Genomic DNA, 26,593 nt, shown 5'->3' on the forward strand with positions numbered 1-26,593 from the left:
TAGATCTGTAGAATTTCAAATAGATTTAGTACCAGGAGCTGCACCAGTGGCTCGTGCTCCATATAGACTTGCACCGTCCGAGTTAAAAGAACTTCAGAGTCAGTTAAAAGAATTACTGGATCATGGATTCATACGACCAAGTACTTCACCGTGGGGAGCTCCGATTCTATTTGTTAAAAAGAAAGATGGATCTTTTAGGATGTGTATAGATTATCGTGAATTAAATAAGTTAACTATCAAGAATCGGTATCCACTACTGAGAATTGACGACTTATTTGATCAACTCCAAGGATCATGTGTGTACTCAAAAATTGACTTAAGGTCGGGCTATCATCAATTACGTGTCAAAGAAGAAGATATACCGAAAACTGCTTTTCGGACACGTTATGGTCATTACGAATTTTTGGTCATGCCGTTTGGATTGACAAATGCGCCAGCTGTATTCATGGACCTCATGAATCGAGTTTGTAGTCCGTATTTAGATAAGTTTGTTATCGTTTTCATTGATGACATTCTTATCTATTCCAAGAGTGAGCAAGAGCATGAGCAGCATTTATGGTTGATATTAGAGTTGTTGAGAAAAGAACAGCTATACGCTAAATTTTCTAAGTGTGCTTTCTGGTTTAAAGAAGTGCAATTTCTTGGCCACGTTGTTAGTAGCAAAGGAATTCAGGTTGATCCAGCAAAAATTGAAGCCATTGAAAAATGGGAGACTCCTAAAACACCAATGCAGATACGCCAATTTTTGGGTTTAGCCGGTTATTATAGAAGGTTTATTCAAGATTTTTCCCGAATAGCTAAGCCGTTGACATCGTTAACGCAAAAAGGGAAGAAATATGAATGGACTTCTGAGCAGGAGAGTGCATTTCAATTACTAAAGAAGAAGTTAACTACGGCGCCTATTTTATCGTTACCAGAAGGGAACGATGATTTTGAAATATATTGTGACGCTTCGCGACAAGGTTTTGGTTGTGTTCTTATGCAACGAAAGAAAGTTATTGCATACGCATCTCGACAATTGAAGATTCACGAGCGGAATTATACGACGCATGATCTAGAACTGGGAACAGTCGTGTTTGCGTTAAAGATATGGAGACACTACTTATATGGGGTTAGATGCACTGTGTTTACTGATCATAAAAGTCTTCAACATATTTTCGATCAGAAACAGCTGAACATGAGGCAACGTAGGTGGGTCGAGCTGATAAACGACTACGATTGTGAGATTCGCTATCATCCCGGGAAAGCGAATGTAGTGGCTGACGCATTAAGCAGAAAGGAACGAGAACCAATTCGAGTACGAGCGATGAACATAAAAATTCGCATGAATCTCAACTCACAAATCAAAGAAGTTCAACGAGAAGCACTTACTAAAGAAAATATAGGAAATGAAATAATGAAGAAGTATGAGAAGCAACTCGTTATACGGGAAGATGGAATTCGATATTTTGCAAACCGTATTTGGGTACCGAAGTTGGGTGGATTAAGGAAGTTGATATTGAACGAGGCACATAAGACAAGATACTCGATACATCCTGGAGTTGGAAAGATGTATCAAGATCTTAAGACACATTATTGGTGGCCTAACTTAAAGACAGACGTTGCAACATATGTTGGGGAGTGTTTAACTTGTTCCAAGGTCAAGGCAGAACACCAGAAACCATCAGGGTTACTTCAACAACCAGAAATCCCAGAATGGAAATGGGATGGTATTACCATGGATTTCATCACGAAGTTACCAAAGACTGCCTGGGGATACGACACCATTTGGGTGATTGTTGATCGTCTTACCAAATCTGCCCATTTCTTGCCTATAAAGGAAACGGATAGAATGGAGATCCTATTAAGATTGTATATAAAGGAAATTGTTTCAAGGCATGGAATACCTATTTCCATTATATCCGATCGTGATAGTAGATTTACCTCAAAGTTCTGGCAATCACTGCAGGAGGCACTAGGAACTCGTTTAGATATGAGTACCGCATATCATCCGCAAACCGACGGGCAGAGTGAAAGAACGATTCAGACTCTTGAAGACATGCTCAGGGCATGTGTGATCGATTTTGGAAACGGATGGGATAAGTATCTACCGTTAGCAGAATTTTCGTATAATAATAGTTATCATGCAAGCATTAAAGCTGCACCATTCGAAGCATTGTATGGAAGGAAGTGTAGATCTCCTATCTGTTGGAATGAAGTAGGAGATCGACAATTAACTGGTCCCGAGATCATACACGAAACGACTGAGAAGATAGTACAAATCAAGGAGAGATTGAAAACAGCCCGAAGTCGCCAAAAGAGCTACGCCGATGTCCGAAGGAAACCATTAGAGTTTCAGATTGGGGACATGGTTATGCTAAAGGTGTCACCTTGGAAAGGTGTAATACGTTTTGGAAAAAGGGGTAAACTAAACCCAAGGTATGTAGGCCCGTTCAAGATCATCGAACGCATTGGACCGGTAGCTTATCGACTCGAGTTACCGCAACAACTCGCCGGAGTACATAATACCTTTCACGTCTCAAACCTTAAGAAGTGTCTTGCAAAGGAAGACCTCACCATTCCTCTTGAAGAAATCCATGTCGACGAGAAACTACAATTCATCGAAGAACCAATCGAAATCATGGATCGTGAAATTAAACGGCTCAAGCAGAGCAACATACCGATCGTTAAGGTTCGTTGGAATGCTCGAAGGGGTCCCGAGTTTACTTGGGAACGAGAGGATCAAATGAAACAAAAATATCCACACTTGTTTTCCGATGACGCAAAATAGGTACAATTTTAAAATTTCGGGACGAAATTTATTTAACGGGTAGGTACTGTAATGACCCGCACTTTTTCGATCGTTCTATACTTATAAGATTAATATTTATATAAATTAAACCTTACCAACATGATAAGCAATCCAAATTGTTGAGACTTATGTTTTTGAAAAGAGTTTTACACAACGTTTGACCGTCTAGTTTGACCGATGATATCACGAACTATACAATATATGATAATTATACATACATATTTAACATGATCTAAGGATGTTTTAATATCTCATTTTGTATTAATAACAAAAAGTCATAAGTATATTTTGAAACTACTAACTTAAGTTTTCAAAACAATAACCTACGTAACGTTATTTGACATAAATACTGATGATTTATAATGTTTATACATATATCGTATAAGTAATGTATTTAATCATTTTTAAAGGGCTTTTATACATAAAACAATATAAGTATATTTACAAAAGATAGTTATATTTGAATTCTCGCTCCGTTTCCTCAATAATCCTATACGTATATCTAGGGTACTATACACAGCTTCTAGAAGTATTTACTATTGGTATATACCAATAGAAATCTTCAATTATTGGAATAATATGTCATTCATGACATAATAAATTTTAACTTATCTTAGATATTTTCACTAAAAACCAAATTTTCAAGCCTATAAATAAGCACCATTTCTAACTCATTTTTTACACATTCATTTTCCAAATTTTACTTCCAATTTTCACACACACTTGCAAGAACTCTCTCAACTTTTATTTTACTACTTCTTTCCAGCAACTTTACATTTTAAACTTGAGGTAAAAACTCTACTTCAACTCTTTTTCAATTCATATATTTATAGCTATATATATAAGAGTTTATAAACTAGAACATAGTTTGAATGATTTCAAACTTGTTCGCAAACTAAATAGATCCTCCTAACTTAACTTTTAAAATACTTCAAGACCTGTAATATAACTTAAATATATGCTAATTTAACAAGGTATAACATGGTTTTTCAAAGAACACCTTAAAAACTGTTTTTACGACGTCGGAGTGTAACCGGGGGCTGTTTTGGGTTGGATAATTAAAAACCATCTTAAACTTTGAATTGAAGGTTTATGTTCTGGAAAAATGATTTTTACTATGAATATGGTAACACATAAAAATTTCATGATTTAATTCAAAGTATAAGTATTTTTAGAAAAATAATCATTTAAGGTTGCCTACATAAAGGAAAAGGTTTAACTTCATAAGTTTCACTAAAGTGTTACCTATGCCGTGTGATTTTGAATACAAACTAAGATATTTACAGTTCATTGTCTTAAAGAGGAACTCGATCCAAGGAGATGGCAAGTTGAATCAACGAAAACGGAGTTGTAACGAAGAAACTATGACCGAAACAAAATTGCTATCCAAGACTAGTTTAACTTCGGGATTAAGTGGAGAAAATTAAAATAAATCACATCTTTTTAAGATAACATGATATTTTATATACATGTACTCATAATTCAATTTTATATGGTTCAGGATCACCCGTAAACAACACGAGAAGATTAATCATAAGATCCCATGTTTGTACGCAACACGTCATTTGACAACACCGGTACTTTATGTACGCAACACGTCATTTGACAACACCGGTACCGTGGGTCAAGATTAATCTCGACCAATACATATACGTTGGGGGTTTTATTTATTTCGTTTGGGGTTTATTAAACATCTAAAAATGAACCATTAAAATTGAATTACTAACAACGAACTGCTAACTACGGACTAAGGAATTATTAAAAGTATTAAAAGTATAACAAGTATATATATGTGACGTTGTTTAAAAAGAAAAGGTATTGATATATTATATATGGATAGGTTCGTGATATCAACCGGAGACCAAGTCAAATTATATATATCTTCAAGACAACAGTGAGTATATAGTCCCACTTTTAAACTCTAAGTATTTCGGGATGAGAATACATGTATTTTATGTTTTACGTTATGGACACAAGTAACTGAAAAATATATTCTACGTTGAGTTGTACCACTGGCATACTCCCCTGTAGCTTGGTAACTGTTATTTACAGCGGTATTGTAAACGCGAATCCTGTTGATAGATCTATCGGGCCTGACAACCCCAACCGGACTGGACGACCAGTATTCAACGGTTGCACAGTACTTCGTTTCGTGACTACACTTGGTACGGTGTAGTAAGATTTCATAATAAAGGGAATATGCGACGTGATTAAATGTTAAGTATGGTTACCAAGTGCTCAACCACTTAGAATATTTTTATTAAAATGTTTATATATGAAATCTTGTGGTCTATATTTATATCGCTGCCGGCATTAAACCTATATCTCACCAACTTTATGTTGACGTTTTAAACATGTCTATTCTCAGGTGATAATTAGAAGCTTCCGCTGCATCATGTTGAATCTAAGCAGGATCTTGCGTACGCATATTTGTGTCAAAAATAAGACTGCATATCCAAGAACTTGTGTTGTAAAATATGCTAGAAATCGGGTTGTTATTATCATTTGTAAAGTTTGTAAGTCGAAGATTATCGCTAAACGATAATCATCTTTATTTTGTCCAAAGCTTGTATCAAAAATAAGGATCATGGTTTGTAATGTATAATATATGCAGTTTTTCTTTAAAAAAAAGTCGCATATAGAGGTCAATACCTCGCAATGAAATCATACGTTATCTAACACGTTCTTATGGTTAAGGACGGGTTATGACATTCATTACCCAAAATGTTTAAAGTACACCCCCGGTAATATGTGTCGGCACTTAAGAGTTTTCCATCGGCCACTTCGATGGAATAAGTAGTATCTAAAGGGTGTGGTGGAGTGCAAAGAGTAGGAGTCAAAGTCTTAGACACAAAACATTTATCGGCACCCGAATCGAATAAGCAAGTAACATAAGTGTTGTTGAGAAGAAACGTACCCGTGACTAGTTCGTTGTCATCTCGGGCTTCCTCGGTGTTGATGTTAAAGGCTCGGCCTCGGTTGTTGGGGTTGGCTTTCTTCTTCGGGCATTCGTTCTTATAATGGCCCGTTTGGCCACATTCATAACAAGTGACCGTCCTTGGAGGATTGGGCCCCTTTCGAGCGACGGGGGCGGTGCTTGTGCAATTGTTGGCCCTATGACCAACTCCTTGGCAACGGTGACAAATTAGCTTGTTACATTCGCCTTAATGATGTTTGTGGCACTTGTTGCACAAAGGTAAGTTTCCGACATAACCCTTCTTGCCGTTGTTGTTGAAGGGCTTTTTGGTGAAGGTGTTGTTGTTGTAGTTGGTTGATGGAGTGGCTTCCCATTTCCTCTTGTTGCCACCCGACTTGTCTTCGGCCTTAGGAGCCGGCACTACAATTTCGTCAACCGTCTCAATTAATTGGCGGGCCATGTTCATAGCGGCTTGATGAGTAGTGGGTTTGGATGACATCACCCCTTGTTTGATGCTTTTTGGGAGACCGTGCATGTAGAGCTCAATCCTTTGAGATTCGGGGCTAACGAGACTAGGACACATCAAAGATAGTTCGGCGAAGCGTAGATTGTAAGCCTTGAGGTCGTTTCCGACCGCCTTCAAAGCTCTTAGCTCTTGCTCAAGCTTGCGGGTTTCTTCGCGCGGAAAATATTCAACAATCATCTTTTCCTTCAAATCGGCCCAAGAAAGGGCATGAGCTTCATCGGTTCCCACCGATTGAACGTAGGTGTTCCACCAAGTGAGAGCAACACCGGAGAAAGTGTGGGTGGAGTATTTGACCTTGTCTTGGTCCCGACAACCGCTTATGCTAAAGACGGCCTCGGTTTGTTCAAACCAACGAGTAAGCACAACCGGTCCCCCGGTTCCATCATAAGAGTGAGGTTTGCACCCCATGAAAGCTTTGTAGGAGCACCCTTCGCTAGAGTTACCGGCTCCTTGGTTGTTGTTGTTATTATTGTTGTTGTTGGACGAGTGACCGGCCATGGCCGCATCCACGGCGGTGGCTATCATGCGTTGCAAAGCTTGTTCGGGAGTTTCGGGAGGGGCGCGTCAACGAGCCATTGTTCCTTCAAAACACCAGAATACTGTTGGTTAGTATTCTAAATAATACTAACCGTGATATGAAATAAAGATAGAGAGAAAAATTATCCTTGACTCGCCTTAAATTCTTTATGTCATAATGTCGGAATGTTCATATGAGTCACCGTAATATAATCCCGGAAATTATATTACCCTAATTCATATGTGCATTCGACATTACTACATATAGTCAAGGTGGCATGTCAATTAAATCATACAACGCAAGAGTAAGATAGAATAAGAGTAGATATGAGTAATAGAGTTCGAGTATAAATGCACAAGTAGTCAGGTAATTCCTATATCAAGTCTATATGCCGGTTGTAGTCTAGACTCACCAATGTACCCTATGACTCGGGGTTGACACTAATGAACTCTAAATCCCTACAACCAAGGCTCTGATACCACTTGTAGCGACCCCGACAAATCGTCAAGTGACGGCGTCGTCTACGTATGGTCCCATTACATGGTTATAAGTATTTATAACAAAGTTTGACCGAAAATATGTCGCATACATTTCATAAAGGATGTTTCAATGTTTACAAAAGTAATTCCCAAGACAAGTACATAACAAAAGTTATTGTTCATATGAAACACGTGCGACATAGTTTAAAATAGCCAAAAAGACGCTCCACGTATGCAAGTATACTCGACATCCTATGCAAGTATCAAAAAGTATGTGCGGAAGCATGTATCACCTAAGTTCAAGGACTTGAGAAAAACATAGAGAATCTGTCAACGAAAACGTTGGTGAAATCATAGGTTTAAATAAGTAAATGAGTAAAAGCAAGCTGAACCACAAGAGTTGAAATATTGATAAAGTCATAGTACATTCTAAAAGTTAATATTCACGAGCACCCAATTATCAAAGCTTAACATTCCGTCCGTTGAATACCCCATAAATTAGTGCTAGAACAACACTGTTTCCCGAAAATATATTTCATCCGTAGACGGTAGCGAACCGTCAAAGATGAGGGTTGTCAACCCATATGGCCATATAACATAAGTTCTCGCTTACACCATCTGATGTAACTAATGATAATCGAATTGAGGATTTTCGTTCTAAACTCGTATGTAGAATGTTTGTTTTCCCGTTCTTGTGTTCACTTAGTTCAAAAGAATCGTTTATGTTTTCTCATCCCAAAAGTAAGTTTAAAAGAGTAAAAGTGGGACTATCATCTCACCTTGTATGCACGAACCAAAAAGTACTTCGACAAGTAAACGTGCAAGAAACAATGCTAGTCTTGACCTAAACAAATAGGTTGTATCAATAACGATAGTCACGAAGGGTCAAAGATGTTCAATTAGTCCTATGGCTCGTTACGACTCGATTAATATAGCACATGGATCAATTTGTCAAGTTTCATGCACGACACAAGTAGTTAAGCATGTTAGAACGATTGTATAATCGTTTGGTTAAGTTTGACTAAAAGTCAAACTTGGTCAAAGTCAAAGTCAACGGGGTCGGGTGTCCGACAATTTTCTCATGATGAGAAGTCATATACGAGCATAATAGTCAAGTTTCATGGTAAACGGGGTTATAGTAAAGCGGGAAACATTTTTGTGACATGAAAAACAAAGACAAAATGAGCTGGGCAGTATGCGCGGCGCGCTATGGGTTGCGCGGCGCGCACCCAAGTGTAAATCCTGGTCAGAACTTAACTACGAAGGCAAACATCTGGGATTTCTAATTCTGCGCGGTGCGCGGGTATATGCGCGGCGCGCAATACCTGGGAAACATGCAGTTTGCAGAAAAATGGTCCAAGTCACGAACCAAAATACAATTTAACACATCTCATGCATCGAAAACACTTAAAACGCATATCATATATCATTAGAAAGGTAATTTGACAAGGAGAATAACTAAACGCATTTACTCAATCAAAACCAAACAAACTCATATCAAAATCACCATTAATGCTCATCATTTATTACTCCAAGTTCATAAATGCCATATTATGATTCGGGAAATTAATGCACATGTGTAATACGCCGTTTTGAAGATAATCAAGCATACAATACAACTAAACGCAAACAAAACAACATGGCAATCATTCAATGCCTCTAAGATTCATTTCAAGTTCATCAAACCCTAAACTAAATTCACCAAATTTCATAATCAAGTTTAGGAGGTTTCCTTAATCAAACTTTACATCAAAATAAAGCTAGTAACACTAGGAGCATAATTAAAACATGAAGTCTTAGCATCTAACAACATATAAACACTCAAATCTCAAGGTTAAGCATGTTATCTTTCAATATGAACTAGTTACATCAAAATAACAAAAACAAGCATACAAATCACATAATCATACTAGACTTGAGCCATAGACACTAATCAACAACCTTTTAACTCAAAAATCTCAAGAACACATAAAATTAGTGATTTTAGAAAGTTACCCAAAATTGATGAAATCGGTATGGAATCGAAGAGGACGTTGCAAGGATTCCAAATATGTATTTTGTTTGAATTGAAGCTTGCTAGAAATTAAATGGATGATGATTCCTTGATGTGGTGAATTGAAAGAAAATGTGAAAGTAGGAGAAGAAAAGAGAAAAGAAAATGAGAAAATGATGAGTGGATGAGGTTGAAGGTTTGACTAGTTGACCTAGTCAAATCTTTGGCCTCTTGGCAAAACTAGTCCCTCAACTTTGAATCGGGTGCGTTAAATTACCTACACAAGATATTTTGAAACGCGTATTAACGGGAGATGTTATAAACATATAACGGAGTTTGAAATAGTATAAAGGAAAAATAAACGGAAAAAGGCGGGATGTTACAAAATACGCGGTATTGTAAGTTTGTAAAATATTGTATAAAAGTTTGAACGCGAAATATTATTACAATCAGTTTTTCATATAGAATTGTAGTAGTTGAATTGTATATTAGCTACTAAGTATGAACTTAACGGGTAGGTACTACCCGAATTTAAACTTATAAAACGCTAATATGAAGAAAAAGCTTTTATAAATGAGTTCATATTATGCTACGAAATACTATTAACTACTCTTAATATTCTGTATGATTAACTTGTTCCATTTGACTATTTTGAAAGAAATGGCACCGACTACTCGACACACCGTGAATATGAATGAAGAGGAATTCCGTACTTTTCTAGCTTCAAACATAGCCGCAGTACAGGCTGCGCTACATACCAACAATAACCTTGGATCTGGCAGTACAGGAAATCGTGTAGGATGCACCTACAAAGAATTCACTGCCTGCAAACCTTTGGAATTTGATGGAACCGAAGGACCGATCGGATTGAAACGGTGGACCGAGAAGGTCGAATCGGTGTTTGCCATAAGTAAGTGTACTGAAGAGGACAAAGTGAAGTACGCTACGCATACCTTCACAGGTTCTGCGTTAACATGGTGGAATACCTATCTAGAGCAAGTGGGACAAGACGATGCGTACGCACTACCGTGGTCAGCATTCAAGCACCTGATGAACGAGAAGTACCGTCCCAGAACCGAGGTCAATAAGCTCAAAACAGAACTTAGAGGGTTACGAACCCAAGGATTTGATATTACCACGTACGAAAGACGATTCACAGAATTGTGCCTATTGTGTCCGGGAGCATTCGAAGATGAGGAAGATAAGATCGACGCGTTTGTGAAAGGATTACCGGAAAGAATCCAAGAAGATATAAGTTCACACGAGCCCGCCTCCATACAACAGGCATGTAGAATGGCTCACAAACTAGTGAACCAGATTGAAGAAAGAATTAAAGAACAGACTGCTGAAGAGGCCAATGTGAAGCAAGTCAAAAGAAAGTGGGAGGAAAACGGTGATAAGAATCACCAATACAACAACAACAGCAATTACAACAATAATCGCAACAATTATCCCAACAATCGCAACATCAATCGCAACTACAACAAACGGCCCAACAACAACAACAACAACAACAACAACAACAACAGCAACTACAACAATCATCCCAACAACAATAATAACCGCAACAAAAACAACAATCAGAAGCAGCTATGCCAAAGGTGTGAAAAGTATCACTCGGGGTTCTGCACCAAATTTTGCAACAAGTGTAAAAGAAATGGTCATAGCGCGGCGAAGTGTGAGGTCTACGGACCAGGGGTTAATAGAACGAAAGGAACAAATGGTGTCGGAACGAGTAATGGCGGAGCAAGTAGTGTCGGAGCAAGTTATGCCAATGTAGTTTGTTATAAATGTGGAAAACCGGGCCACATTATTAAAAACTGCCCGAACCAGGAGAACACGAATGGACAAGGCCGCGGAAGAGTTTTCAATATTAATGCGGCAGAGGTACAGGAAGACCTGGAGCTTGTTACGGGTACGTTTCTTATTGACAATAAATCTGCTTACATTTTATTTGATTCGGGTGCGGATATAAGCTATATGAGTAGAGATTTTTGTGCTAAATTAAGTTGTCCATTGACGCCTTTGGATAGTAAATTTTTACTCGAATTAGCAAATGGTAAATTAATTTCAGCAGATAATATATGTCGGAATCGAGAAATTAAACTGGTTAGCGAAACATTTAAGATTGATTTGATACCAGTAGAGTTAGGGAATTTTGATGTGATAATCGGTATGGACTGGTTGAAAGAAGTGAAAGCAGAGATCGTCTGTTACAAAAATGCAATTCGCATTATACGAGAAAAAGGAAAACCCTTAATGGTGTACGGAGAAAAGGGCAACACGAAGCTACATCTTATTAGTAATTTGAAGGCACAAAAACTAATAAGAAAAGGTTGCTATGCTGTTCTAGCACACGTCGAGAAAGTACAAACTGAAGAAAAGAGCATCAATGATGTTTCCATTGCAAAAGAATTTCCCGATGTATTTCCGAAAGAATTACCGGGATTACCCCCACATCGATCCGTTGAATTTCAAATAGATCTTGTACCAGGAGCTGCACCAATAGCTCGTGCTCCATATAGACTCGCACCCAGCGAGATGAAAGAACTGCAAAGCCAATTACAAGAACTTTTAGAGCGTGGTTTCATTCGACCAAGCACATCACCGTGGGGAGCTCCTGTTTTGTTTGTCAAGAAGAAAGATGGTACATTCAGGTTGTGTATCGACTACCGAGAGTTGAAAAAACTTACCATCAAGAACCGCTACCCACTACCGAGAATCGACGACTTATTTGATCAACTACAAGGCTCGTCTGTTTATTCAAAGATTGACTTACGTTCCGGGTATCATCAAATGCGGGTGAAAGAAGATGATATTCCAAAGACTACTTTCAGAACACGTTACGGTCATTACGAGTTTATGGTCATGCCGTTTGGTTTAACTAATGCACCAGCTGTGTTCATGGACCTTATGAACCGAGTGTGTGGACCATACCTTGACAAGTTTGTCATTGTTTTCATTGATGACATACTTATTTACTCAAAGAATGACCAAGAACACGGTGAACATTTGAGAAAGGTGTTAGAAGTATTGAGGAAGGAAGAATTGTACGCTAAGTTTTCAAAGTGTGCATTTTGGTTGGAAGAAGTTCAATTCCTCGGTCACATAGTGAACAAAGAAGGTATTAAGGTGGATCCGGCAAAGATAGAAACTGTTAAAAAGTGGGAAACCCCGAAAACTCCGAAACACATACGCCAGTTTTTAGGACTAGCTGGTTACTACAGAAGGTTCATCCAAGATTTTTCCAGAATAGCAAAACCCTTGACTGCATTAACGCATAAAGGGAAGAAATTTGAATGGAATGATGAACAAGAGAAAGCGTTTCAGTTATTGAAGAAAAAGCTAACTACGGCACCTATATTGTCATTACCTGAAGGGAATGATGATTTTGTGATTTATTGTGACGCATCAAAGCAAGGTCTCGGTTGTGTATTAATGCAACGAACGAAGGTGATTGCTTATGCGTCTAGACAATTGAAGATTCACGAACAAAATTATACGACGCATGATTTGGAATTAGGAGCGGTTGTTTTTGCATTAAAGACTTGGAGGCACTACTTATATGGGGTCAAAAGTATTATATATACCGACCACAAAAGTCTTCAACACATATTTAATCAGAAACAACTGAATATGAGGCATCGTAGGTGGATTGAATTGTTGAATGATTACGACTTTGAGATTCGTTACCACCCGGGGAAGGCAAATGTGGTAGCCGATGCCTTGAGCAGGAAGGACAGAGAACCCATTCGAGTAAAATCTATGAATATAATGATTCATAATAACCTTACTACTCAAATAAAGGAGGCGCAACAAGGAGTTTTAAAAGAGGGAAATTTAAAGGATGAAATACCCAAAGGATCGGAGAAGCATCTTAATATTCGGGAAAACGGAACCCGGTATAGGGCTGAAAGGATTTGGGTACCAAAATTTGGAGATATGAGAGAAATGGTACTTAGAGAAGCTCATAAAACCAGATACTCAATACATCCTGGAACGGGGAAGATGTACAAGGATCTCAAGAAACATTTTTGATGGCCGGGTATGAAAGCCGATGTTGCTAAATACGTAGGAGAATGTTTGACATGTTCTAAGGTCAAAGCTGAGCATCAGAAACCATCAGGTCTACTTCAACAACCCGAAATCCCGGAATGGAAATGGGAAAACATTACCATGGATTTCATCACTAAATTGCCAAGGACTGCAAGTGGTTTTGATACTATTTGGGTAATAGTTGATCGTCTCACCAAATCAGCACACTTCCTGCCAATAAGAGAAGATGACAAGATGGAGAAGTTAGCACGACTGTATTTGAAGGAAGTCGTCTCCAGACATGGAATACCAATCTCTATTATCTCTGATAGGGATGGCAGATTTATTTCAAGATTCTGGCAGACATTACAGCAAGCATTAGGAACTCGTCTAGACATGAGTACTGCCTATCATCCACAAACTGATGGGCAGAGCGAAAGGACGATACAAACGCTTGAAGACATGCTACGAGCATGTGTTATTGATTTCGGAAACAGTTGGGATCGACATCTACCGTTAACAGAATTTTCCTACAACAACAGCTACCATTCAAGCATTGAGATGGCGCCGTTTGAAGCACTTTATGGTAGAAAGTGCAGGTCTCCGATTTGTTGGAGTGAAGTGGGGGATAGACAGATTACGGGTCCGGAGATTATACAAGAAACTACCGAGAAGATCATTCAAATTCAACAACGGTTGAAAACCGCCCAAAGTCGACAAAAGAGCTACGCTGACATTAAAAGAAAAGATATAGAATTTGAAATTGGAGAGATGGTCATGCTTAAAGTTGTACCTTGGAAAGGCGTTGTTCGATTTGGTAAACGAGGGAAATTAAATCCAAGGTATATTGGACCATTCAAGATTATTGATCGTGTCGGACCAGTAGCTTACCGAATTGAGTTACCTCAAGAACTCGCGGCTGTACATAACACTTTCCACGTCTCGAATTTGAAGAAATGTTTTGCTAAAGAAGATCTCACTATTCCGTTAGATGAAATCCAAATCAACGAAAAACTTCAATTCATCGAAGAACCCGTCGAAATAATGGATCGTGAGGTTAAAAGACTTAAGCAAAACAAGATACCAATTGTTAAGGTTCGATGGAATGCTCGTAGAGGACCCGAGTTCACCTGGGAGCGTGAAGATCAGATGAAGAAGAAATACCCGCATCTATTTCCAGAAGATTCGTCAACACCATCAACAGCTTAAAATTTCGGGACGAAATTTATTTAACGGGTAGGTACTGTAGTGACCCGAACTTTTCCATGTTTATATATATTAATTGAGATTGATATTTACATGATTAAATGTTTCCAACATGTTAAGCAATCAAACTTGTTAAGACTTGATTAATTGAAATATGTTTCATATAGACAATTGACCACCCAAGTTGACCGGTGATTCACGAACGTTAAAACTTGTAAAAACTATACAATGACATATATATGGTTATATATATAGTTAACATGTTTTTATTATAAGTATGTATCTCATTAGGTATTTTAACAATGAGTTATATACATAAAAATGAGACTATTAATTTAAGAAACTCGAAAACGATATATATAACGATTATCGTTATAACAACGTCTTACTAGGTACATATGAATCATATTAAGATATTGATACACTTGGTTAATTATGTTAAATGATAAGTAAATATATTATTAAGTGTATTAACAATGAAATACATATGTAAAAATAAGACTACTAACTTAATGATTTCGAAACGAGACATATATGTAACGATTATCGTTGTAACGACATTTAACTGTATATACATCATACTAAGATATATTATATATCATAATATCATGATAATATAATAATTTAACATCTCATTTGTTATAATAAACAATGGGTTAACAACATTCAACAAGATCGTTAACCTAAAGGTTTCAAAACAACATTTACATGTAACGACTAACGATGACTTAACGACTCAGTTAAAATGTATATACATGTAGTGTTTTATTATGTATTCATACACTTTTGAAAGACTTCAAGACACTTATCAAAATACTTCTACTTAACAAAAATGCTTACAATTACATCCTCGTTCAGTTTCATCAACAATTCAACTCGTATGCACCCGTATTCGTACTCGTACAATACACAGCTTTTAGATGTATGTACTATTGGTATATACACTCCAATGATCAGCTCTTAGCAGCCCATGTGAGTCACCTAACACATGTGGGAACCATCATTTGGCAACTAGCATGAAATATCTCATAAAATTACAAAAATATGAGTAATCATTCATGACTTATTTACATGAAAACAAAATTACATATCCTTTATATCTAATCCATACACCAACGACCAAAAACACCTACAAACACTTTCATTCTTCAATTTTCTTCATCTAATTGATCTCTCTCAAGTTCTATCTTCAAGTTCTAAGTGTTCTTCATAAATTCTACAAGTTCTAGTTACATAAAATCAAGAATACTTTCAAGTTTGCTAGCTCACTTCCAATCTTGTAAGGTGATCATCCAACCTCAAGAAATCTTTGTTTCTTACAGTAGGTTATCATTCTAATACAAGGTAATAATCATATTCAAACTTTGGTTCAATTTCTATAACTATAACAATCTTATTTCAAGTGATGATCTTACTTGAACTTGTTTTCGTGTCATGATTCTGCTTCAAGAACTTCGAGCCATCCAAGGATCCGTTGAAGCTAGATCCATTTTTCTCTTTTCCAGTAGGTTTATCCAAGGAACTTAAGGTAGTAATGATGTTCATAACATCATTCGATTCATACATATAAATCTATCTTATTCGAAGGTTTAAACTTGTAATCACTAGAACATAGTTTAGTTAATTCTAAACTTGTTCGCAAACAAAAGTTAATCCTTCTAACTTGACTTTTAAAATCAACTAAACACATGTTCTATATCTATATGATATGCTAACTTAATGATTTAAAACCTGGAAACACGAAAAACACCGTAAAACCGGATTTACGCCGTCGTAGTAACACCGCGGGCTGTTTTGGGTTAGTTAATTAAAAACTATGATAAACTTTGATTTAAAAGTTGTTATTCTGAGAAAATGATTTTTATTATGAACATGAAACGATATCCAAAAATTATGGTTAAACTCAAAGTGGAAGTATGTTTTCTAAAATGGTCATCTAGACGTCGTTCTTTCGACTGAAATGACTACCTTTACAAAAATGACTTGTAACTTATTTTTCCGACTATAAACCTATACTTTTACTGCTTAGATTCATAAAATAGAGTTCAATATGAAACCATAGCAATTTGATTCACTCAAAACGGATTTAAAATGAAGAAGTTATGGGTAAAACAAGATTGGATAATTTTTCTCATTTTAGCTACGTGAAAATTGGTAACAAATCTATTCCAACCATAACTTAATCAACTTGTATTGTATATTATGTAATCTTGAGATACCATAGACACGTATACAATGTTTCGACCTATCATGTCGACACATCTATATATATTTCGGAACAACCATAGACACTCTATATGTGAATGTTGGAGTTAGCTATACAGGGTTGAGGTTGATTCCAAAATATATATAGTTTGAGTTGTGATCAATACTGAGATACGTATACACTGGGTCGTGGATTGATTCAAGATAATATTTATCGATTTATTTCTGTACATCTAACTGTGGACAACTAGTTGTAGGTTACTAACGAGGACAGCTGACTTAATAAACTTAAAACATCAAAATATATTAAAAGTGTTGTAAATATATTTTGAACATACTTTGATATATATGTATATATTGTTATAGGTTCGTGAATCAACCAGTGGCCAAGTCTTACTTCCCGACGAAGTAAAAAATCTGTGAAGGTGAGTTATAGTCCCACTTTTAAAATCAAATATTTTTGGGATGAGAATACATGCAGGTTTTATAAATGATTTACAAAATAGACACAAGTACGTGAAACTACATTCTATGGTTGAATTATCGAAATCGAATATGCCCCTTTTTATTAAGTCTGGTAATCTAAGAATTAGGGAACAAACACCCTAATTGACGCGAATCCTAAAGATAGATCTATTGGGCCTAACAAACCCCATCCAAAGTACCGGATGCTTTAGTACTTCGAAATTTATATCATATCCGAAGGGTGTCCCGGAATGATGGGGATATTCTTATATATGCATCTTGTTAATGTCGGTTACCAGGTGTTCACCATATGAATGATTTTTATCTCTATGTATGGGATGTGTATTGAAATATGAAATCTTGTGGTCTATTATTATGATTTGATATATATAGGTTAAACCTATAACTCACCAACATTTTTGTTGACGTTTTAAGCATGTTTATTCTCAGGTGATTATTAAGAGCTTCCGCTGTCGCATACTTAAATAAGGATGAGATTTGGAGTCCATGTTTGTATGATATTGTGTAAAAACTGCATTCAAGAAACTTATTTTGTTGTAACATATTTGTATTGTAAACCATTATGTAATGGTCGTGTGTAAACAGGATATTTTAGATTATCATTATTTGATAATCTACGTAAAGCTTTTTAAACCTTTATTGATGAAATAAAGGTTATGGTTTGTTTTAAAATGAATGCAGTCTTTGAAAAACGTCTCATATAGAGGTCAAAACCTCGCAACGAAATCAATTAATATGGAACGTTTTTAATCAATAAGAACGGGACATTTCAATTCAGGGTCTCTGGTTACTTGGTACATTACCGGACTCTTGGGAGACTTTTAGGACATCTTTGTCCAACTCTGCACCGAATGGTACTATCACCATGGAATTGGCTAAGGGTAGTATTTTGAATGAAGAGATGAGAAGAAAGTCACAAGGTTCCTCTTCACAGTCAGATATCTTGGTCACAGAAACGCGGGGGAGAAGTCATAGTAGAGGTCAGGGTAAAAGAGGCAATCATCGTAGCAGCTCACGCAAAGGTAAATTTGCTAATGTTGAGTGTTATAATTGTCATGAAAAGGGGCACACAAAGTGGTATTGTCCAAAGTTGAAGAATGAGAAGAAAAAGGCATATGACAAGAATAAACAAAAGAAAAGTGATGGTGGTGATGATGATAAGGTTGAAGTTAACGCTATCACAGATGAGTTCTTTGTTTGTATTGATTATGATATGATCAATCTTACTCATGATGACACGAGTTGGATTGTTGATAGTGGTGCTACATGTCATGTTGGAATTTGTAGAGATCACTTCTCATCTTACACTCCAGGTGACTATAGATTTGCTAGGATGGGTAATGCCGGGTTATCAAAGATCGTTGGTATTGGAGATGTTTGTTTGAAATTTGACACGGGAATGGAGTTAGTTTTGCATAATGTAAAACATGTTCCAGATATGAGACTTAATGTTATTTCAACAGGCATTCTTGATGATGATGGTTATTATAACAGTTTTGGTAATGGTATTTGGAAACTAACTCTTAGTTCTATGATAGTGGGAAGAGGCAAGAAAGACTCAAGATTATACATCACGCGTCCGAAGATCATCCATAACATTGTTAACGCAGTGGACAATGTTGATTCTACTGAGTTGTGGCATAAAAGACTTGGCCACATGAGTGAAAAGGGGATGTCTATCTTGTTCAAGAAGAATGTGTTGTCGGGTGTTAGTGGTATTGATTTGAGTAAGTGTTCTTACTGTTTGGCTGGGAAACAGACCAGAGTTGTGTTTAAGAGTCATTCTTCTTTTCGAATGGAGAACGTACTTGATCTAGTTCATTCGGATGTTTGTGGGCCTATGAAGACTAGAACACTTGGTGGATGTTCCTACTTTGTTACATTCATTGATGATCATTCCAGGAAGGTGTGGGTTTACACCTTAAAGTCAAAAGATCAAGTATTTGAGAAGTTTAAGAAATTTCATGCACTAGTTGAAAGGCAAACGGGGAAGAAACTCAAGTGTATTCGGACTGATAATGGCGGTGAATACATTGGTAGATTTGATGCTTATTGTAAGGAGAATGGTATTCGGCATCAAAAGACTCCACCAAAGACACCTCAGTTGAATGGCTTAGCAGAGAGGATGAACAGAACTTTGGTTGAGAGAGTTAGGTGTTTGCTTTCATATGCAGGGTTATCCGATTCCTTTTGGGGTGAGGCTTTAAATACGGCAGTTCATATTATTAATCTAACCCCTTGTGTTCCTTTGCATTTTGATGTTCCTAACAGGGTTTGGAGCGGCAAAGATGTTTCTTACCGTCATTTACGAGTTTTTGGATGTAAAGCTTTTGTTCATGTTCCCAAAGATGAGAGGTCAAAGCTTGATATGAAGACTAAGGCATGTGTATTCCTCGGCTATGGTGAAGATGATTTTGGGTACAGGTTATATGATCCAGTTCAGAAGAAACTCGTACGAAGCCGAGATGTTGTGTTTACAGAAGATCAGATGTTAAAAGATGTTGATAAGACAGATTCAGTTCCTCAACCTAGTGCTGATCTTGTTGATTTGGATCCAGTTACTCCACAACATGTTGGAGATGATGTTCAGAATGATGAACATGGTACTGATGTTGGTGATGCTCCGGAGCAGGTAGAGATTCCAGTACCAGATGTGCCCCCATTTGTCCCACTTAGGCGGTCTACTCGAGACCGTCATCCTTCTGTTAGATATTCTGCTGATGAGTATGTATTACTCACTGATGGGGGAGAGCCAGAGTGTTATTCAGAAGCAATGAAAGATGAGCATAAGAAAGAGTGGGGTGAAGCTATGCAAGATGAGATGAATTCTTTGTATGAGAACAATACTTATGACCTGGTGAAGTTACCTAAAGGCAAAAGAGTTTTGAGAAACAAATGGGTATTCAAAGTGAAGACAGATGAGCTTACTTCACAACCAAGGTACAAAGCTAGGTTAGTCGTTAAAGGATTCAGCCAGAAAAAGGGTATTGATTTTGATGAGATTTTATCTCCGGTCGTGAAGATGGGATCTATTCGAGTGGTTCTTGGGTTAGCTACTAGTCTTGATCTTGAGGTTGAACAGATGGATGTCAAGACTGCTTTTCTTCACGGTGATTTGGATAAGGAAATCTACATGATGCAACCTGAAGGTTTTCGGGTTAAGGGTAAAGAAAATTATGTTTGTAGACTTCAGAAAAGTCTATATGGGTTGAAGCAAGCACCGAGACAGTGGTATAAGAAGTTTGAGTCGGTTATAGGAAAGCAAGGCTACCGAAAGACAACTTCAGATCATTGTGTTTTCTTTCAGAGGTTTGGTGATGATGATTTCATCATATTGTTGTTATACGTTGATGATATGTTGATTGTTGGTAAAAATATTAAAAGAATTGCGCAGTTGAAGCGAGAATTGAGCAAGTCTTTTGCTATGAAAGACTTAGGGCCAGCAAAACAGATTCTTGGCATTCGTATTTCTAGAGATAGAGGTGCTAAGACGTTACATATATCACAAGAGCAATACATTGAAAAGGTGCTTAGTAGATTCAACATGGAGAATGCTAAAGTGGTTAGTTCCCCTCTTACTAACAACTTTAAGCTAACAGATAGAGATTGCCCTACTTCAAAGGAGGATGTTGAGGAGATGGATAAAGTTCCATATGCTTTAGTGGTTGGTAGCTTGATGTATGCTATGGTGTGTACTAGGCCTGATATAGCTCATGCGGTAGGTGTTGTTAGTCGGTTTATGTCAAATCCGGGTAAGAAGCATTGGGAAGCAGTTAAATGGATTATGAGATACTTACGAGGTACTTCAAAGTTGGGTATCACATTTGGAAATGGAGAGCCGATGCTTGTTGGTTATACAGACTCAGATATGGCAGGAAACAAAGATAACATGAAATCCACTTCTGGATATTTGATGACTTTCGCAGGGGGAGCAGTGTCATGGCAATCAAGGTTGCAAAAGTGTGTTGCATTGTCTACGACCGAGGCTGAATATATGGCAGCAACAGAAGCGTGCAAAGAACTATTGTGGATGAAAAGGTTTCTACAAGACCTTGGGTTTAAGCAATCACGATATGTGGTTCTTTGTGATAATGAGAGTGCGATTCATTTGGCTAGAAATTCTATGTATCATAAGCGGACAAAACATATAGATGTGCGGTATCATTGGATTAGAGAACGTCTTGAAGATGGTTTGTTTGAACTTGATAAAGTTCATACCAATGATAATGGTTCCGAAATGTTCACAAAGGCTTTAGCAAGTGAGAAGCTCAAGGTATGTTGCTCGATCGCCGGGATGGCGAACTCTTCCACATAATTGGAAAGGGGGAGATTTGTTGGGTTTATTATTTTGTTTCCATTTATGTGAAAGTAATGGCCCAAGCCCAACAAAAATAGGCCCAAATATTGTTTGACTTGGTCAAGCATTGGAGGGAATCTTTATTTCAAACTTGTGCAGCTGTCTTCATACGTAAGATTGCAAGAGAGATCAAGAAAAAGAGTCAAAACCCCAATTCCCGTCTACAGTGACAACAGGCCAGAAAACCTTCGATCCCCGGAGATCCGACCGTTGAATCTTCTTCATTTTTGGGCTGTGTCTTCCTGACATCAGTGCAAACATTTTCAACCGTTGAATTCGTCTCAAGTGTTCTGTAGCTCGAGTTACAACAGGCCAAACAGTAGCAGAATTTTGGGTGATGAAATTCTTCTTTTGTCTTTAATTGTTTCATATACTTGTTGATTATTGTTGTTCAAGAGTATGATGATGTTGTATGCCTCTATTTGATCTAGAGAATAATTATTGTATTGCTCTCTTTGTTGATGATAGTGGAATTTAAGTGGCTTACGAGTCCCGTGGTTTTTACTCTCGGTTTTGAGGGGTTTTCCACGTAAAAAGTCTCGTGTTTTAGTGTGTGCTTGATTATTGTTTAGCTACTGATTTGGAACAGATTTGGGGACTGATTTGGGTTGGTTTTGATATAGCTTGTTTGTTAGTTTCCTCACGGGTTCATACGGGTCGGGAAATGCTTGTCAAACGGGTTTGTTTCCGCTTTGTAGATTGCCCGTTGTGACTATTTTCCCATCAGAATCAATTGGTGATAATGATAGAGGGAGTAGCTCGTCATCAATTTTGATGTGAGATATGGGTTTGAACCCAACATCGATCATTTAATAAATGATTAGTAGAAACATTTCACCTTTAAAAACAATATAAAAAGGGACTTACTTTGTGAGCTTTATATCTTTTTTTTGTATAAATCTCTTCTAAGACTGGATTATTCTTTGACACTTTGATTCCTAGTTTTTGTGCGCGCTCAAGGAGTGAAGGGAATAGAATTTCGAAACCTTGTGTCATGTGTTCTTCCTTTTCATCTCTAATCTTATTAATGTTTTCCTCTACAAACTTCATTCCTGTATACTATGAACCTAACAATAAGATTGAGCTAAATATATGAAAAGGGTGAAAGCGTACTCCCTTCATCCCATATTAATAGTCATGTTTTGACTTTGTAGATCTTTTCTATTCAATTTTGACTTTAATTATTTCTGTTTGTATTAAATATTGTTCGATTAAATTTAATTATATCAATGGATGGATTTATTTGTGAATATGTTTTTACGGGTAAAAGGTTTATTAATAACACACAAAAAGTAGTTTAAAGATAAAGTTGGAAAGAAAATATTACTAACGTCAAAACATGACTATCGATATGAAATGGAAGGAGTAGTAATCCTTTGACCTCTTTCACATTTATCCTGATGAATGTTCCAATAAGTTAGTGCAATCACACAAGCCAGTGTATTGAGGAGCCTTTCAAAAGCCGAAAACATAAAGGTTTCACCCCATGAGCCATCAGGAAGCTGATTGTTAACCACCCATTCTAGACTTGATGGAAACTGAGGACCACCACTTGGTCCATTATTTACATCTTCTATAAGTGAAACCAGAGCGGTGTCGTAAGCTGATGGATTTATGGCTCCATCATCCAACGAACTGAATATGAACTTTATCGATTTGACATACTTTTCTATTGTTGGATGCTTATCCACAAGCAGCAAATCACTTTGTCGAATTGCATTTGCACCACTTTCTACAATTAGGAAACATTGTTAGTGTTAGTGATTAATTAAACAAGAACTTAACAAATCCAACTGGTCCTCGTTCAAATTGATTGGTTAACTAGTTTACCAGTGATTCTATTAAACATGTATTATAGCCCAAAGATTTGTTTGATGCTACGTATTATGGATGACTAGTTACGTAGGACTGTTTGGTTTTGTAGGCCGATCGGACCTGTTGTTCTTTTCTTGTGCCTCTTTCGCTATGTTTAAAAAAATTCTTATTACGATACAAAGGTAGAAGGTTTTCCATGTTCGGACTATTCGGGAGGACGAGTAATCAGACCCCATACTCTGATATGCGCAGCCCAACAGGATTACACCCTGGTTGTTTCCAACCCTTCCCTGGTCACCACAAAATATTCGTCCTAGCCAGGATTCAAACATGAAACCTCTTGTAGAGAACTCAGGCCCCCTAGCTGGTTTGTTATACATGTCTAGCTACACGTAACCAGATATATAAAGATATACATATAACAGGTAGAGGAAATGCCTGTAAGAGAGTAACATAGTTGATTTCGGGTTCGCTGAGCTGGAGGAAATATGGTGGAGTGAGATGACCGACTACGGTGGAAAGTGGCGGCTATAGTTATGGAAGAAGAGGGTAAGATGAAAGTATTCATGATTATAAGTAAACTGTGTTTGTTGAATGCCAACTATTTATAACTGGATGAAAGCTTAAGATAACATATATTAACATGTCATCTTGTAATTAATTAATACAGAGTAATTAATATGATGTTAAAATTGTCTTTCTAAATTTATTTATTTTTTTTTTTGCCTTTTTCAACTCTTTTATTAATCAGTAGTTTATAATTATATATATATATATATATATATATATATATATATATATATATATATATATATATATATATATATATATATTTAAAGGCAAGCTTGCATCAGTCCGGACCGAAGCCTAGTCATCATTTGCACACACACGCGCGCTTTCGGGCAGGAAACCCGAACCACACTCTGAGGATCCGACCCTTAAACCATCCCGAGGGGCAGGCGGGCCGGATCTTAGTCCCGGAGCGGGTCGGTAAAACCTTCCCTTTGGGCCACCTTCAAGGAATAATGTTTCAATTCCTAGAGCGGGTGATGAGGTTCGAACCCGAGACCTCTAGCCCTGCGAGTACACAAGTGTAACCGCGGTACCATTGAAGCAATGCTTCGTTGGTAGTTTATAATTATATTTATACGTGACATGATAAAATATTTGCCTTTTTCAACTCTTTTATCAATCAGTAGTTTATAATTATATTTATACGTGACATGATACGTGCCATTTGCAAAACCCGTACGAAAACGTGATTTGCAAAAGCCGTATGAAGATGTGATTTGCTATAAAAGAGTATATATATATATATATATATATATATATATATATATATATATATATATATATATATATATATATATATATGCTTACTTTTTTTTTCCGAAAAAAACGAAAACTCATATAGATAACGAATACGTTTTTTCAAAAGAAAGCTTCTTCAACCAATAGTACAAGAATGAAACCAATGAGGCTCGAATATAGAAAGCAGTAACACAAACTAACTATCTTTAACCGAACCTCACCTAATGAAATTCAACTGAAACCTTGCAAAAAATACAACAAAACGACATGAACTAGACAAAAATATTAACAAACCTAAGCTCAAAACATAAACATACGATTCAGCAAATAGAACGAGACAAAAAAACCTTACCAACCTATGTACCCGCATATTTCAATGCTTACTATCTGCTTAGACACTCATATATTTACATATTCATAAATAATATAGGGCAAATGGCCCCGAAAAGGTAATCTAAGTTACCTAATTTGACAATCAAGGTAACCCCCAATTTGCCTAAGCTCAAAAAGGATTTCAATTTTATTTTTGCCCAACAAAAGGATTACATGTTCAAAATTTTTAAAATTAGGTTAATCTTCGTCAAATTCATTAACGATCGTTAGATTGCAAATTCGTTTAACAACCTTAATTCGTTTAATTAAAGCATGTGTAGAACTTAACGTACTGTTAAGTGTCGTTAGGTTAAGGGATGTAATTGGGACAAAAACATGAATTTAGTAACTAATAATGCAAGTAATAATCAGGATTGACTGTTTAAGAAAAAATGTAAAAACATGGGTACTATTTTAGCAATTTTGTTTTATATCAGTTTAACATTAACAGTGCATTTGATTAAATAATACTCAATAATGGCACCTTCACCTACTGTATCATGCACTAACAAACCTTAAATAAAATATTGAACAATTTCATACGTTATATTGGCCCAAGTGGTCTATGTCGTTTGGCTTTAAGTTTAGGGGCTTTTATACGCCGTTTGTTACTGTTGCTAATTCTTTGTTAGTGGGTTAAAAGTGGCTTGATAGTGGGACATGTGTTTGTTTGAGAAGTTAACGAAGGTTTATCTAGGTTTATTACATGCATTTACTTCTCATCTGTCTTTTCTTCTTCTGCTTTCTTTCTTGCTTTTGCTGGCGATTGGTCTCTATCGATTAGGGTTTTACCTTCCTTTTTTGTGTTAATTTCAACTTTGTTGAAGATTGTCCTACGCATCTGTAAGTGACGTTTTTTTGTTGTTTGTGTTTTCAATCGGAATTTTACTGTTGATGGAAGACGATTATGTTGTACATTGTTGGAAATTTTGGTGTTTATATGTGTTTGTGGTTATTGCAGGTGTTGTTGCTGTTGGTATATTTTTCTCTTCCTGTTTACTCTTGAAGGTATGTTTTTTATGTTTGTCGTGTTTTGGTTGTTTGCATGGTGGTTTTTATGTGTTTGATTGTTGTTATATCTTTGTGTTTTTACTTTTTTGTTTATCTTTGTTGTTACATTTGTTTTTTGCTTACTGTTAGGGGTATTTATGGTTGTGTCATTTGTGTTGCAGGTTTTGTTGGTAGTTGCTGCTTTATGTTTGTTGTTTAAGGTATATGATGATTATTTTTTGTTTTTTTTAACTGCACTTTACATTTTTTGTCTTTACTGATTATGTTGTTGTCTCTTTCGTCATTGTTATTTGTGGTTTGTTCTTAAATGTTCTTCAATGATTGATGTTGTCTTTTGATGTTATACCTAATTAGTTAAAAGTAATATTATGTCTAATAGTAGGAAGCGTCGAAAAGGTAGTTGTAGTGGCAGTATTTTTAATGAATCGACTGATATTGTTGGTGTTGGAAGTTTGTTTCCTGCTGTTACTGCGCGTCAGCAGTCCAATAGGGATGCTTTGCAGCGTGCTAATCGTTTACGTAATTCTGTTGCGACTAACTTATCGAATGATGATTCGGGTGTCAATATTGAT

The 26,593-nt window shown here is 36.7% G+C and overlaps 1 pseudogene; it reads right to left on the minus strand.

Moving 5' to 3' along the window:
* The window catches only part of LOC139874526 (ent-copalyl diphosphate synthase 1-like), a 48,372-nt pseudogene extending 22,521 nt beyond the window's left edge, over positions 1 to 25,851 (minus strand).
* Between the last annotated feature and the right edge of the window lie 742 nt (positions 25,852 to 26,593).

The sequence above is a fragment of the Rutidosis leptorrhynchoides genome, chromosome 11 (assembly GCF_046630445.1).
Source record: "Rutidosis leptorrhynchoides isolate AG116_Rl617_1_P2 chromosome 11, CSIRO_AGI_Rlap_v1, whole genome shotgun sequence".
NCBI classification, from domain to species: Eukaryota; Viridiplantae; Streptophyta; class Magnoliopsida; order Asterales; family Asteraceae; genus Rutidosis; species Rutidosis leptorrhynchoides.